The sequence below is a fragment of the Lolium perenne genome, chromosome 5 (assembly GCF_019359855.2).
Source record: "Lolium perenne isolate Kyuss_39 chromosome 5, Kyuss_2.0, whole genome shotgun sequence".
Taxonomy (NCBI): domain Eukaryota; kingdom Viridiplantae; phylum Streptophyta; class Magnoliopsida; order Poales; family Poaceae; genus Lolium; species Lolium perenne.
In genome coordinates this window covers 227420543-227430089 of record NC_067248.2, presented here as the reverse complement: position 1 = coordinate 227430089, position 9547 = coordinate 227420543, and positions in this window count along the sequence as shown.

Sequence of the window (9547 nt, the reverse complement as noted above, 5' to 3'; positions counted from 1 at the left end):
ATATCCCAATTGCTAGGCAATGCTGCCTTGGGAGTCCTTTCAATTTGACTATTGTAAATTAGATTGCGGAAGGGGTTGTAGGTGCCTGGAGGAGATGTCTTTGGAGCTAGGTAATGACGTGGAACTCCTCCTCCAATGCTAATCCGTGCACTCTTCTTGGCGTTGAACGGGTTTGACACCACTCCGATGCTTGCAATGGTGGTGGGCGGGCGCACTCGCGGAACTTCCTCGACTTCCTCTTCATCCTCCTTGACTTCTTCCTTCAACTCGGGGTCTTGGATATCTTCCTCCGAAGGCTCCTTGTCCTTGTTGTGGGAGACCATGGTGCTCCTAGATTGAAAATAGATCCTGGCAGAAACAGCTCAAAACAAAACTTGTCGAGAAAACGATATACGGATCTCCAGGGGTCCGGGGAATTATATAGAATAAATTTTTACAACAGACGAAAGTACCAGGTCGAACCAGAGTCGGAAAGGGGCGACGAGGCGGCCAAACCATAGGTCGGCGCGGGCCCAGGCTTGGCCGCGCCGGCCTATGGTGGCGCCCCCTCGTGCGTCCTTTCCACTCCGTTTCGAACTCGTAATTTTTCATATTTTCCAAAAACAGCAAAGATATTGTTCGGAAAGTAAATTGCGTACTTTTCATTACCAAAGATCACATTACCTATTCAAAGTTGAGTTCTGGCGGACTGTCAATTTGCCCTTTGATGAAGGCTTCCGCTGTTTCCACTTGAATAATATCAACATCAACATTATAAGAATCACCTGAGATATAATGCTTGAGTCTTTGTCCATTCACCACTTGCGTGGCATTGCCTTGGAGAGAGCTAATTTTGATTGCTCCTGAACGATACACCTCCTCGACAATATATGGTCCTTCCCATTTCGAGAGTAATTTCCCTGCAAAGAATCTGAGACGAGACCGATACAATAGGACTTTATCCCCAATATTAAATTCTCTTTTGATAATCCTTCTATCATGCCATTTTTTAACTTTCTCTTTAAAGAGTTTAGCATTTTCATAAGCTTCACTTCTCCATTCATCTAGAGAACTTAATTGCAACAACCTCTTATCACCGGCAAGTTTAGGATCTTTATTTAATTCTCTAACAGCCCAATAAGCTTTGTGCTCTAGTTCTAAAGGTAAATGACAAGCTTTCCCATAAACCATTTTATAAGGTGACATTCCCATGGGATTTTTATAAGCAGTTCTATAAGCCCATAATGCATCCTTCAATTTACTAGCCCAGTTCTTTCTAGTTTTATTAACGGTCTTCCCCAAAATAGATTTAATCTCTCTATTTGATAATTCTACTTGACCACTAGTTTGAGGATGATAAGCGGAAGCAATTCTATGATTAATACCATACTTAGCAAGAGTTTTTCTAAAACCTCCATGAATAAAATGAGAACCTCCATCAGTCATAATATATCTAGGTACTCCAAATCTAGGAAAAATAATATCTAAAAGCATTCTTAGAGAAGTCTCACCATCAGCACTTTTTGTAGGTATAGCTTCCATCCATTTAGTAACATAATCAACAGCAACAAGTATGTGAGTGTTACCTTCTGAAGACGGAAAAGGTCCCATGAAGTCAAATCCCCAACAATCAAACGGTTCAATAACAAGAGTATAATTCATAGGCATTTCATTACGTCTGGAGATATTACCAACCCTTTGGCATTCATCACAAGATAAAATAAACTTCCTCGCATCTTTGAAGAGAGTTGGCCAATAAAAACCTGATTGTAGAACCTTTTGCGCGGTTCTTTCTCCGGCGTGATGTCCTCCATAAGCACTACCATGACATTTACTCAATATCTCCTGTTGTTCATATTCGGGAACACATCTTCGCATAATACCATCCACTCCTTCTTTATATAAGTGTGGGTCATCCCAGAAATAATGCCTCAAGTCATAAAAGAACTTCCTCCTTTGCTGAGCTGAAAAGGTTGGAGGCAAGTACTTGGAAACAATAAAGTTAGCATAATCAGCATACCAAGGACTGTCTCGCGAGCTCACCTTTATTACAGCCAATTGTTCATTTGGAAAACTATCATTAACAGGAACAGGATCATAAGCAATATTTTCCAATCTAGACAAGTTATCAGCAACAGGATTATCAGCACCTTTCCTATCTACAATATGTAAATCAAATTCTTGCAAAAGAAGTACCCATCTAATAAGCCTTGGCTTAGCATCTTTCTTTGTCATTAGGTATCTAATTGCAGCATGATCAGTATGAATAGTAACTTTTGAATCAACAATATAAGATCTAAATTTATCACAAGCAAAGACTACAGCTAATAATTCTTTTTCAGTCGTAGCATAATTTCTTTGAGCAGCATCAAGAGTTTTACTAGCATAATGAATAACATTCAGCTTTTTATCTACTCGCTGTCCAAGAACAGCGCCTACAGCAAAATCACTAGCATCGCACATAATCTCAAAGGGTAAGTTCCAATCAGGAGGTTCAACTATAGGAGCAGTTGTTAAGGCTTTCTTAAGAGTCTCAAAAGCTTCCTTACAATCATCATCAAAAACAAATGGTACATCTTTTTGAAGAAGATTAGTAAGAGGCTTTGAAATCTTGGAGAAATCTTTAATAAATCTCCTATAAAACCCAGCATGACCAAGAACACTACGAATACCTTTAACATCCCTCGGATAGGGCATCTTCTCAATTGCTTCAACTTTAGCTCTATCAACTTCAATACCTCTCTCAGAAATTTTATGTCCCAATACAATTCCTTCATTAACCATAAAGTGGCATTTCTCCCAATTAAGAACAAGGTTAGTTTCTTCACATCTCTGCAAAACTTTATCAAGGTTTCGCAAACAACTATCAAAAGAATTCCCATAGACGGAAAAATCATCCATGAATACCTCTACAATACTTTCACAAAAACCATGAAAAATAGCAGACATGCATCTTTGAAAAGTAGCAGGAGCATTACATAAACCAAAAGGCATGCGTCTATAAGCATAAGTTCCATAGGGACAAGTAAAAGTGGTTTTCTCTTGATCTTTAGCTTTAACAGCAATTTGTGAAAACCCAGAATAACCATCAAGAAAACAAAAATGAGTATTTTTAGACAATCTTTCTAACATTTGATCAATAAATGGTAAAGGGTAATGATCTTTCTTAGTAACTTTATTGACTTTTCGAAAATCAATGCACATTCTATACCCTACAACTACTCTTTGAGGGATGAGCTCATCATTATCATTAGGCACAACAGTCATTCCTCCTTTCTTGGGAACGCAATGTACATGACTAACCCATCTACTATCAGCAATAGGATATATAATACCAGCTTCAAGAAGTCGTAATACCTCATTTCTTACCACTTCCTTCATTTTCGGAATTAGACGACGCTGATGTTCAACAACAGGCTTTGCATCATCTTCCATATTAATAGCATGTTGGCAAATAGAAGGAGAAATCCCCTTCAAATCATCAAGAGTGTAGCCAATAGCTCCTCGGTGCTTCTTCAATATTTCCAATAACCTTTCTTCCTCAATCTCTGAAAGCTTAGAACTAATAATAACATGATATATTTTCTTATCATCAATATGAGCATATTTAAGATTATCAGGCAAAGGCTTTAAATCAAAAACAGGATCTTCCTTTGGTGGAGGTGTTGTACCCAAATCTTCCACCGGTAAATCATGCTTGAGAATAGGTTGGCGAAGAAAAATTTCCTCAATCTCATCTCTTTCTTTCCTAAAAACTTCACTCTCGCTATCCTCCAAATGTTGCTGCAAAGGAAACAAGAACAATAGATGCACATTGCTCCATTTTAAGATCATTACTAGGCAAGTCAGCTTTATAAGGAGTTTTAGTAAATTTAGACAAGTTAAACTCATAAGATTCACCAGCAAATTTAGTCAAAATTTTCTCTTTCTTGCAATCTATAATAGCTCCACAAGTATTTAGAAAAGGTCTACCGAAAATAATAGGACAATAATCACTAGCAGCAGAACTAAGTACCAAAAAGTCAGCAGGATATTTAATCTTACCGCATAAAACTTCCACATCTCGAACAATACCAATTGGAGAAATAGTTTCTCTATTAGCCAGCTGAATAACCACATCAATATCTTCAAGTTCACAAGAATCAATTTCGTGCATAATCTCCGTGTAAAGCTCATACGGAATAGCACTAACACTTGCACCAATATCACATAATCCATAGAAGCAATGATCACCAATTCTAACAGATAGCATAGGAACACTAGCTTGTTTGGGTTTATTAGGATGTGAAACAATATTAGAAGCATCTTCACAGAAAATAATATGACCATCCTCCACATTTTCAGTCACAAGATCTTTAATTATTGCAACAGCAGGTTCAACTTTTATTTGTTCTTCAGGTTCTACAGGTTTCTTTTCACTTTTATGAACCGCACTATTTATAACAGAGTACTCCTTCATTTTAGCAGGGAAAGGAGTTTTTTCAATATAAGCTTCAGGAATAACACGATCAGCAGTTTCAACTACAACACATTTATTAATAGATGAATCAATTTTATCTTTATACGGTTCATGATACTTATCAAAATTCTTCTTTGGCAATTCATAATGAGAAGCAAAAGCTTTATAAAGATTTACAGCAACTTGAGAATCAAGACCATATGTAGCACTCATATCACGAAATTTATCAGTATCCATAAAAGCTTCAATGCATTTATAATCATAAATTATACCTGATTCTCTATCCTTGTCGTTCTCCCATCCTTCAGTATTTTCTTGGATCCGATCAAGAAGGTCCCTTTTAAACTCTTCTTTGTTGCGTGTAAATGATCCAGAACAAGAAGTATCCAGCAAGGTCTTGTCTTGAAAAGAAAGTCTTGCATAGAAATTATCAATAATAACATTACCAGGAAGCTCATGAATGGGGCATTTGAGCATTAAAGACTTCAATCTCCCCCAAGCTTGGGCAATACTCTCTCCATCATGAGGCCAAAAATTATATATGCGATTCCGATCCTTATAAATTTCACTTGGAGGATAGAACTTAGAATAAAACCGGGGCACAATATCATTCCATTCAAGAGAATCCCCATTATCCAGTAATTTATACCAATGCGCCGCCTTACCGGACAGCGATAAAGAGAATAGCTTCTTCCTCACTTCATCCATAGCAATACCTGCACATTTGAATAACCCGCATAATTCATGCAAAAACAGTAAATGATCACCGGGATGGACAGTTCCATCCCCTTCATAGCGGTTATCCATAACACGTTCAATAATTTTCGTAGGTATTTTATATGGTATCACTTCCTCACCTGGCGCCTCATCCACTACCGTTGCAGTAGTAGTAGATTTCCCAAATAAAAATTGAAGAGAAGATCTCTCCATAATGACTTATAGCAGCAGGCAGAAATAAAATCAGCACAACAGTAAAGGTTTTCCTTACCAATTCCACTTACCAATAGCGCTTCACTCCCCGGCAACGGCGCCTTTAAAATAGTCTTGATGACCCACAAGTATAGGGGTGTATCGTAGTATCTTCGATAAGTAAGAATGTCGATCCCAACGAGGAGCGAGAAGGTGTTGACAAGCAGTTTCGATGAAGGATTCAATGTAAATGCTCACGAGACAAGTATTCGTGGTGTTTTGATGTAACAGTTGAATAAAGTACGAGTAAGTAAAGTGCGAGAGTAATAATTGCAGCGAGTGGCCCAATCCTTTTTAGCACAAAGGACAAGCCGGTTTGTTTACTTATAATGACCAAGCGTTCTCGAGGACACACGGGATTTTAGTCTAGTGCTTTCGCTACATACGGCTAAATAATCTTCATTGTTATGATAAATGTTGTGTGGGTGAACCTATGCTAATGTACCGCCCTTCCTAGGACTAATACATACTTGTGATTATACCCCTTGCAAGCATCCGCAACTACAAGAAAGTAATTAAGAATAAATCTAACCACAGCCTTAAACTCTGAGATCCTGCGATCCCTCCTGCATCGATATACCAACGGGGTTCAGGTTTGTCACTCTGGCAACCCCGCAATTAGCAAACGAATACAAGATGCATTCCCCTAGGCCCATAAATGGTGAAGTGTCATGTAGTCGACGTTCACATAACACCACTAGAAGAATAACACCACAACTTAAATATCACACCATTGAATATTACTCATCCATAGTTCACTACTAACATTTAGACTTCACCCATGTCCTCCAGAACTAAACGAACTACTCACGAGACATCATACGGAACATGATCAGAGGTGATATGATGATTAATAACAATCTGAACATAAACTTGGTTCAATGGTTTCACTCAATAGCATCAACAACAAGTAGAAATCGATACCGGGAGAGTTTCCCCTATCAAACAATCAAGATCAAACCCAAATTGCTACGGCGGTGACGAGGTGCTGCGGAGGAGATGGCGGTGATGATGGTGGAGATGATGATGATGGTGATGGCGATGATGTCCAGCTCGATGACGGTGACGATGGCGTCGATTTCCCCCTCCCGGAGGGAATTTCCCCGGCGGATTCCTGCCCGCCGGAGAGCTCTTTTCTCTCTGGTGTTCTCCGCCCCGCAGAGGCGGCTGTAACTCTTCGTGAGGAACCCTCTGTGGCTTAGGTCTTCGAGACGAAGGGTTTCGCGAAGAAAAGGAGGCGAAAGGGGTCGTGGGCCCCCCAGACCACATGGCGGCGCGGCCAGGGCATGGGCCGCGCCGCCCTAGGGTGTGGGCCCACCCTGGGTCCTCCTGGCCTCTCCTTCTGGCTTCCTCCGTTATCTTGAAAAATAGGATTTTTGGTATAATTTCCTCCCACAGTTGATCTTCCGAAATATTGCATTCTGACGGTGCTTTTTCCAGCGAGAATCACGGCTCCGTGCTTGATCCTCCAATAATGATGAAACATGCAAAATAGATGAAATAACATAAGTATTGTGTCCCAATATGAAATATATCAATGAATAACAGCAAATTATGATATAAAATAGTGATCCAAATTGGACGTATCAATCAGCTGGCTTGTAAGCCCTTTTTTTTACGACGGAGACGGCGATTTGGTGGCCGTATGTTGGCCCAAACTTCATATTCGAAAACCTATTCGAATTTGGTGGCCGTGTGTTGGCCCAAACTTCATATTCGAAAACTTATTCGAATTTCTATACTTTTATTCAAATTTTCAAATTCAAATCATCTATTGGGGCCGTCGTATGGGGCGCGCCGGTGTGGAAGCAGCTCCCCCAAATGGAGGATGTTGTGCCGGCGTCCCCCATACGACGGTGCTGGCGCCCCTGCCGGCGACTATTTGGGGGGGGGGGGGTGGTGCCGGTGGAGATGCTCTTAGGGTATTAAAAAATCACCACTCTACGCTTAACACTGTTGTTTAGTACGATAGGACATGCCACTACTACGAAAATGGCAAGCCACAAGATTGCTAGGAGTGGCGCACAGAGCTACGGGTGTGCCACTGCTAGTAGACATACTAGTGGCACACTACAGATGGGATGCACCACTGCTACTGCTGGGCCTAGTTGACCCCCATCTCGCAGACATACCAGTGCCGCACTGGGAGGTGTTCTGTAAAATAGGACCACTTAGCATGCCTTCCACGCGAGGAGGTCAAATAATGTCAACGTTCAGAAGCCCAATTCATATTTGAAGGGGATTCGAATATAAGATACTTCCATAGTATTGTCAATGTCATACATAAGAAGAAACTTATTTGATATCTGGTACAAGAAGATGGTACGATTGAGGGTCATAAGCATAAGCAGATCAAGTCGTATATCAGTAATTATTACAAGTGTTCTTTCGGGGCACCATAAGAAGGTAACTTCTCTATCAATGAGTCTCGAACAAACGACATCCTCCAGGGTTTAGATGAGAATAATAACCTACATACTGCACCCTATACAAAGGAGGAAGTAAGAAAGGAGTTTTTTTCAAATGGAACACAGCAAGGTCCCTGACCCCGATGGCTTCTTGGCTGTGTGCTATCAGAATTTCTGCGATATCATCAAATTAGAACTTCTAGATTTTTTTCAGCTTTCTTTTCTGGGATATCATCAAATTAGAACTTCTAGATTTTTTGAGCTTTCTTCATAGTGGACAACTGGAATTGTCTAGCCTAAATTTTGGTGAAATAACTTTATTACCTAAGGTTAATGGAGAAGAAAGGATCCAATAATACAAGTATATTTGTCTTCTTAATGCTTGTTTTATGTTTTTACCAATGTTTCTAGAATAATCCCGAACACGGTGGCTGATCATGTGGTTTGTCGTCGCAGAATGATTTTATGCAAGGACGTAACATCCTGGATCTTGTGGTTATCCTTCATGAAACGGTTCACGACTACATAGAAAAAATTGAATGGGGTAATATAAATTTTTATTTGAGAAATTCGAAGACAAAGCTAAGTGGTATTTCTTCTAGCAGACTCTCCAAATGAAATGTTTTTTTTTTGAACAGCGGCGTGCTTTAATCTACAACTTTGTATCGGCAGGTAGTGTATCCATTATAGTCAATGATGGGAGTGATGTTTTGGAACATGGGAGCATATGCTCCCTTTACTTTAAAATGCATCTTACGCACATTTTGAATTTCAAAAAAAATGAAACGAAAAATTTGCACGTACATCTTCACGTGCTACACGCTTACAAAGTTGTTTCATAAAATATCGACTTGTCATGTGACGTGTGTAAAAAAGACAAAACTCAGTGCTAGAAATAATGCTTTTTACAAGATAAAATTTCTCTTTTTTACATAGTCCACAAAAAATGTTGGTTTTTCTTGAAACTTGACGAACGCATATATATTATGAAGATGTACATGTATAACTTTTTGTCAAAATTTTTTGACACTTCGAAATAAGATTTTTTGGTACAGGGAGCATACACACCCGTGATCCGAATTGAATTTCTGATGATGACATTGATAAATACTTGCAGACTATGAAGATGCTAAGACAAGGTGACCCATTATAATCAACGTTATTTAATAATGTGGTTGATATGCTCGTTGTCATGATTGAACACGTAAATTAAGTTTGATGGCTAAATCGAAGGTGTAACCCCCCCCCCCCCCCCCCCCCATCGGAGGTGGCGGAGTAGGGCGCCCAAGCTGGTAGCCGGCGGTGGTGTAGGTGGTCGTCGGAGCAGGTACTCGGTAGTGGCGTAGCAGGGCGTCAGAGGTGGGCGTCGCAGCTGGTAGTCGGTGGTGGCGGAGCAGGGCGTCGGAGGTTGCCACCGTCGCGGGAGATGAGTGAAAGAAGGTGGACAAGCGGAATATGAGGACGGGAGAAGGTGGAAAAGTGGAAGAGGAGGAGGGGAGAAGATAGAGAAATGGAAGAGGACGAGGGAGAATGTGAAGAAAGGGTAGAAAGGGAGGAGGGGAAAGTGGGAGGTATTTTTTTGTTTTGAAAATTTTCAGATCTGAATTTTTTTGCACTAAAATCAAGTCCTCCGAAAACTCCAATTTCCTTTTCGATTTTGCAGATTCTAAAAAAATCCGTAATTCGGATGTAACTTTTTCTGTAGATACATTTTCATACAATTTTTTTTTCA